This window comes from Cynoglossus semilaevis, chromosome 15, assembly GCF_000523025.1.
Source record: "Cynoglossus semilaevis isolate Cse_v1.0 chromosome 15, Cse_v1.0, whole genome shotgun sequence".
Taxonomy (NCBI): Eukaryota; Metazoa; Chordata; class Actinopteri; order Pleuronectiformes; family Cynoglossidae; genus Cynoglossus; species Cynoglossus semilaevis.
The window spans coordinates 3,011,059-3,019,126 of record NC_024321.1 but is presented as its reverse complement, the minus strand read 5'-3'; the positions used below and the strand labels follow the sequence as shown (position 1 = coordinate 3,019,126).

General features: G+C 38.2%; 1 long non-coding RNA gene across 1 annotated transcript; it reads left to right on the top strand.

The window, feature by feature from the left end:
* The first annotated feature begins 2,637 nt into the window (after positions 1-2,637).
* LOC112488188 (uncharacterized) lies at positions 2,638-7,712 on the top strand. The gene is made up of 3 exons (XR_003052020.1): positions 2,638-2,819; positions 3,583-3,614; positions 6,165-7,712. It is a non-coding gene; the product is annotated as an uncharacterized LOC112488188 (long non-coding RNA).
* Positions 7,713-8,068: the final 356 nt, after the last annotated feature.

Genomic DNA, 8,068 nt, shown 5'->3' with positions numbered 1-8,068 from the left:
TTACGACATGTGTAGAGTCTCGTCACACTTTAACAGCTAGTTTACTGTTCATTCTTCGGGTTCGTCAATCTCAAGTATCGCCCTACTGTTTCACACTTCTGCTCTGATGTTCCTGAGCTTTAACAATCTTCTCTGTTTACTCAGCTCTGTGTTTCTTCCATTTATGTTCTCCTCTTTTTCAAGGAACACTTCACTAATTCTTTCCATATGTGTGTAAATATATATATATATAGATATATATATATATATATTTACAGTCCTAGGTTTAAAACAGAAAGAAAACATCAACATGTGAGTGATGATTGATACTTCAGATGAATGTCAAAAAATAAACTACCATCAAAAGTTCATGTCTGTGTTTTTTCCCAATAGACCTGCAATGCGACTTGGACTTTAACATCGGTGACTCGTGACTTCACTTGGACCATAATGGCACACCCAGTCCTTAATAACACCGGACATCACTCCAATCTAGCCAATCAAATTGCAGGATAGACAAGACAAGGCGTCAGGTGGTTTGAAAAAATTGAAACCAGAGGTAGTTTCATTCGTCTATCAGTTTAAATGGACGCTCTTTTAAGAATACATGTGCCGTTTTAGCTTCTTATTCGACAGACTTTTCAGACAGGAAAACAAAACAAACACCGATCGTTGTTCTCATTCTCCAGCAAACCACTGACACTGAGTCCACTGACAAAAACAGCACGTTTACCTCGGGCGTGAGAAGCTTTCACTGGAAACATTTGCAGATGTGAGTGATACCACAGTGTGTTTCCCAGACTTGCCAGCGGTGTCAGTGTTTCACAGTGAGAGTCCTAAACACACCTCGAGTCTAGTTAAAAAATCGACAATGACGATAACAATGATGCAGAGGAATAACATCAACTGGAGGACAGCGACAATGAAGCTCCAATCATATCATAAAAAGAAAACAGAAAGAAGAAAAAAAATACAGTAAAGAAATTAAAGCAGTGTTTCTCTTCATTAATCAAAGTGGGCACGCCATATCAGATAAGTCAGAAAAGTAACTCTCAAAGCCATACTTACATCCACTGTGGTTCCTTCACCAAACAGTATTTCTCCACACATGGCCTCAGTGCAGTAGGAAGTCCCAGCATCTGAGGAGCGTCCAATCAGTGTGCAGAAAGTGTGGACACAGCTCTTACGCTCATCTTCACGGTTTCCTTGAGTGTAAATAAATCCTGCCTGAGAGTTCTTTGGTTTCTGTTTCACAATGATGGAGGTTCCCTGAGTTGGATCGAAATAAATAAAATAAATACATTAACAAAAAACAAAGAAAGGAATAAAAATAAGAAGAAATAAATAACAAAAAGATCTTCATGCATTTCGGTGCCTCAAAATAAAAAAAAGTCAGCAGTCAGTTTGTTAATGACAAAATCCTTGCCCTTACACACTGAAATGAGAGGAATGACAACTGTCAGATCTCTGAGGAACATTGTGGTGAATGTGACACTACAATGGCCTTCCTTTCTAAGTGAAGCTTTTGTCCACATGTCTTCAAATCCTTTTTGATGATTGGCTGAGAATTTGCTGCATTTACCAATTTACTGTTTCCTGTTGTAACTTGAACTGGTATTTTTTTAAGTGTTTTTTTTTTTTTTTTTTACTTCTTCAGTCTAGGATCAATGTTATGTTTAGTGGTGTTTTGCAAAGATTTCAAATAGCACAATCCTATTTTGTTGATAGAACAAAACAAAACAAAAAAATGTGGAAAATAACTCTGATAAACTCAGTCTTTGCATAACTTAACCTTAAACTTAGAAATAGATTCCTTGTCCACCATAAATAGAAGGCAGTGCGATTATATATAAAGAATTAATTCATTAATTAAAAATTATATAAAGAATATATAATGGCAAGAACACGCAAGAACGAGACTAGCATGAAGTAACGTGCATCAAACCAAAGAAGAAAAAAAAAAGCCACATGCATCAGAGTAACAAGCAGACTTCATCTCTTTGACCAAACTACTAAAGCTGTTTACACGGAAACAACTGAGCAACAGGAAATGAGGTTAAAGGCAGAAGATACATGAGACACCAGAACACTGAACCTCGAACACAGGTTATTACTGCTGCTGTTGACATTAGAATTACCTGCAACTACAAGAAAATCTAATGAAAAATCAGAGAGATCAGAAAAGCTCTCATTATATTTCAGCATTTTACTTATCAAACATATGCTACTTAAATCATTTATCAAAAGAATTTTGAAGTTTACAAAAAAAAAGATCAGGCAGAGGCGAGTTTAACAAAACTCATTTGCCCTATACCAGGACTGCTGGTCCCATAACAGCGGTCCACAACCATTTTTATATGGGAATCTAAAGACATATTATTTTTATTTATTTACTTATTTATTTTAAATGAACAACGCAGATGGAGATACCAGATTCCGTTTAAATTAGATAAATGATTAATTCTTCCATTGTGGCCCAGTACCAAATGATCCATGGGTTTTTTCAATAATTTTCTGCCTCCTAGGGGACACAATTGAAATACTCTTATTTAATATAGATAAATAAAATGAGCTACAATGCTGCCATCTAGTGACTAGAGGCTCGTTTAGCGTTGATAGTGTTCTGTGTTCATTTGGTATTGTAACGGTTGAGGAATAAATGTTTATGTTCTGGTATAATTTTTTCTTCTGACGGTTTTTGGGTGCCTTGAACGCACCATGTTGTCGCGCACATGCGCAATGTGTTCTGTTCGTTGTGTTGGAGTAGCCTGGCGTGGTTTGTCAAGTTCTACTGTAAGCGGTTTGGCGAATACTGTGGCCGACAACAATGCAGATTCCAGGTGAGATAATAAATCGCTTTCTGCCTCCGTCTCATTCTACCGCTGCGCTACATTATGATGGCGTTAACAGTTGAGGGTATTGGAGAAGGAGTGAGGAGGCGTGGTGAGAGCGCGTGTGTGTAAGAGGAAGAAGAATGAAAGGAGAAAAAGGCGATTTAGGAGAAGCCGGATTGAGGTCGGCCGATATTATCGGACATCCCTCGTGCAAAGCAAAACTGGCGCGGTTTTAACACTGGTCTAGTGTCTGTGTCTCTTTAGGGGCGTTACAGTCTGTTGTAGTCACAGGGCGACTGTATTGCCCTCATTTGGAGCAGAATAAAAAGAAAATTAAGGATTTTTTTTCTGTTTCTTCTGAGTCAACATTTCATCTTTTTAAATTTGTTTCTTTTGATTTCACCTTAAATACAGATTCTTCATTATTTGCTGCTGATGCCTGCAGTAATGCATAAGTAGACAAAGTATTTACCAGTTCTGTTGTGTATTTATGGAAGATGAGATTTACTCCACCTTTGTCTAACTTTTCAGTCGGTCTTTTGTTTGAGTGTAGTTACTAGAGGTGACATCTTTCTCCTTTTCAAGATGTGCTGCACAATTTTAATTTTTGGTTTGGTATGACGACCATGGCTCTTCTTTTTTTCTTCTTTTCACCAAAATAGTTTTAACAGTGGTATGAAACACATACAGTACATGCACTTACAGCATCCCATAATGTCGTTTAAAGATTCTTTTGACCACTACCTATTTATGTTTTCTTCTTTTACAGACATTGTCCACAACAGTGAGCAGCAGAATCATGTAAGTCTATGTTTGCTTAAGTCTGAGTTGAGTGTGTGGAGTTTCGTTTCCGTGACGTTTGTCTTCACACCTTGGACGTGGTTTTTCAGAGAGACCAAGTTGCGCCTTTGACAACTGTCGTCTTTACTGCTGTGAGAAACGACACAGGCAGTACAGACAACTTAAAAGATTTGAGAAGCGGTTAAAAGTTTTACATCGTCATGGAGTCAAGTTCCTGCCGGTTCTCATCAGCAAAAAAGATATAAAATAAAATAAATATAAACAATAAAAGCAATAATAAATTCTTGACTAAATATAAAAGTTTTGCATTTGTACTTAACATTGTATTTAACATATTCTGTTATATTTTATATACCCTAAATTAAGTTTTTTGATTTTACAACTTTTTATAACTGAAACTTTATATCACTTGTGCTAAAAGGGCATTTAAATTGGAAAAATAATGCAGTCAATATCTTTTTTGTACCTTTTTATTCGACTTTAATTTGTTGTTGAATTAAAGTATAGAGAATCTCATTATCAGCAGTGTGGCTAATTTTATTTAAAATTATTGTATTTAGTCTATTTATTCTTGTGATTATAACAAGTTAATTTGCACAAGTGAAACACTGAATAAATCTGCTTTGACTAAGTGAATAAAAACTAGGTCAAATATTTTTATCTTTTTTTAAGTGATTTGGTAGTTGAAAGTAGTGCTGTCAATAGATTAAAAAAATTGAGAGATTAATTAATTATGATCTGTAAATGGTTGATCTAATGAATCTGTTTTTAAATCTCACCTAAAAATTACTGAGAAAAGCTCTCAATTTAGGTATTTTCATTTAAATTCATTACATTATTGTAGCAGCTCAAAGATTTATATACATAACAAAAATGGCGTTATAAAGTCATTTATTGTTTTTAACAGACTTGAACAGTCGTAGCCATTTACATTCCACTGTATTTGAGACTAATCTCAAGTGCTGCCTGCAACCTTTAGTTACGACAACCATGGAGGGTATATTGCTGTTCTTTTCTCAAGTTTGTTTTTCTTTTCACCACCGTACATCTTGCTGATTTTGCTCGTCTGTAGTCCTGCACGCTGGCTTGTATGATGGGTTATTGGACACGGTTCTCAACACCTCTTTTACCCCTGGTTTCCACTTATCGGCCTGCAGTTCATCGCTTTCCATTTGGCTAGAAAATTCACCGGCCTGTCGGTCACAGAATTGCTCATACACGGGGCGTTCTCCTCGAGTTTAGTTTGGCATAGAGCTTTGCTGTGGCTCGCTAAATTGCTAACGTCTTCACTGCTAACGTTAGCTGTGGCTGCACTCGCAACTAGGTGCATTGCGTTGATGCGGTATTCTAAACTTAAGCTGCTTTGGTGTTAAGCAAATTCCTTCTTACAATGAAGGCATATCACGCTACCTTTATCGATGGTGCCGATGGTGGACGTTTTTGAAATGTAAATTTCCCGTTTATTAGACGGACAACTCTCACACGCTCCTCCAGTTTCACGTCTCCTCACCTCTCTTCACTCTGTCCTCCCCAAGGTCAAAATAGTGACAACCGCCTGACTCTGAAGGGGCGAACAACAACAACAGTGTCCAACTTAGGTCACTACCCTTTTCACAGATCTCCATCCCTATTGATCTGCGACTCCATGCACACCCATCTCACCGATATTGTCAAAACCCAAGTGAATCAAACTAATTCAGGGCTTGTCATCATTCCGGGTGGATTAACCAAAGAATTCCATCCGCTAAATATTGGTGTTAACAGGGTGTTCAAAGTTGCGAACTGCGTGTGAGCACTGGATGACAGAAGGCAAACACGCATTCACCAAGACAGGGAGGCAACGCTGGGCGAGTTACACCACTATCTGCTAATGGATCGTGGATGACTGGGCTAATGTATCAGTCTCAAATGTTTCATGAAGGCCGGAATCATCACTGAACAACTAATTAACCATTAACGAGACTGACTCGGATAATGACGAGAGTCATCCGGACATGCTTGATTGTTCTGCTTAATTATTTCGCTGACTGTTTTGTTTCGCTTAATGCACCTTATAACCCGCTGCGCCTTATATATGAAAATAGACCCATTTATTGATATTGTGCCTATATATATTGTATAAAAATACATTAATTGCAATTAATGTGTTAATTTGACACCCCTAGTTGTAAGTACAGTATTTTGTTCTATATATATATTTCTACAAATATTTTTTCAACCTGTTCCCTCAGTGGAATATCAGTTTGATGGCATTGATGAATTGGATCAAAGCTGTTGTCAGTAATTGCTAATAAAAATTAAATAAAAAAAAATAAAAAAACAGAATCTAAATATGCTGTCAGGTATTAGGAACCTTGCCATTACAACAAATCTGAATGTTAATGTACTGCTTAAATCTGCACATACACATCTTACTGTGTCCTTCTGCCACGTTCCTTATTGATCAACAGCAAGCGTCTGTTGCTCAAGAGCAAAATGTTCATTTTTTAAGCTCTACGACAGAGTACAAACACTCAGATGGAACTTTTCTGCTCTTCTCCTTTGTTTTAGTCATTTTCCTGGCTGGAAACCTCAGTGCCACATAGTTCACACTCCCAGCCTCATCCTCCTGTGAAGAAAAAAAACAAACAAAACCAAAAATAACCGGTGTTATACAATAACTGCACAGCCAGGGTCAAAACATTTGCATATTCTACAGTTTATTTAATTACAAAACACTCGATGACCCCAAGGTCCACTACTGAAGATGTGTCTCACGGTAAGAGAAGAAAAATTACAAAGTAATTACAAAGTAACCTTAAGGTCATACACCCCATGCCACTCAACCACTCACCACAGCCCCTTCGACGTGAAGGTAAGTACAAGGATGACCCCAACAATTCCCCTGCCGCAACCCCAATTCCCACCCCTTGATCATGACAATGGAAAATCAGCCGTGTGGTAAGTTGGCTTCATATGTTAACATTATTGTGGGACCTAAAATAAAGAGACACAAAAGGGATGGCCTTGTAACAGCCTGGCTGTGACCTCAAAAGAAGAACGAGTCCAACAACTGGCAGACTTCCTGCCCTTTAAGTATATTCTTAAAAACGTGGCTCCGTGTCCTTCTTTGCTAGAGGAGCTAAAGTTAGCCACACCTGGCCCACTATCAACATCAACAGTGTCAACAACAGTTGTTTGATGTTTTTGGCCACTAGTTTTGTAGAAGCGTGTGCTGTTAAGAGAAACTTTATTAACGTAGAGTTACTTACAACGGACATGGACAAACAAAAAATCTAATGTACACCTCACACCAACTTTCCCTCCAGACTCACTAGTGCGGCTGCTTACCTCTGCTAGTTTAGGTGTTTGAGCCGGCTGTGATTGATTTTGTGTAAACACTGCCTCTGATTGGCCTACCTTGAAAGCTTACTCTGTCTTAGCCAATCGTTATCAATTATGCAGGTGTCTCATCCATCCCTCCTCCTCACAAATAGAAACAGCGCCCTTGTAGCTAAAACTCAAATGACATCCGCTTCAATGAGCAGCTTTAGTTTATGACGCACCCCACTTTATTGTCAGTAACGGTAACGGCGTTGTAACAATGGAAATAGTAATTAGTTAGATTATCCCTTACTGAAAACAATAACGCCGTTAGTAAAACCGCTCATTTTATACACAGTTATTCCCATCACTGGAGGAGAAGATGGTTTGACAGTGGAGTGAAGAGACCTTCCTACAGTACATTAACCTGGAGAAACCATCACCAACCAAGAGGAGGTGGAGTTAGACACCATCCTTCATCCACTTACAATGTTTTCCTGTGTTCTCCTCAGAGAATCCTGCATTCTAAGGAACTTTCATACCATTTAATCAGGGCGTGGTCATCCCATTTGTTTTTTAATGTAATGACCGTCTTTTCAAGTATTTGCCCTCATTGAGGCTAAATTCCAGCATTCCCCAGAAGGTGATGGTCTTCAAGAAACAAAGACAGTTCAGTTGCACTGTACTTGTGGGCCCATAGGAGATCATCTGAGCACAGGGGGCAGTTTAAAAGCCTCTGGTTCCCTTTTGCCAATGTCATAACCACAAGAGGAAACAGCTGCTGAATGAGCTCAACTTTAAATAGGTAGAATGACTGGAACGTTGAAGACGAGCTCTATGAACTTTACAGACGAGGTCTATAAAGTTTTACATGGACTTGCTCCTAAATATATAACTAACATGCTGATAAACTCCACTCCACCAAGACCTCTCAGATCAGCCAGCAGCTTTCATTACTACAAAACTCCTGCCGTAGTCTGTCCAAATTTTAAAAAAACTGGAACTCTAAATCATGTTTGTAGATTGTTTTGCTACTGCCCACCTCTAATTCTATGACTTTATTTTTTCAAAATTCCGTCTTAAATTCTTCTTCAGTTGCAGAAACAGAGAGGAACCATCACACATTAAGGAACAACTCTATCCGTTTCGTT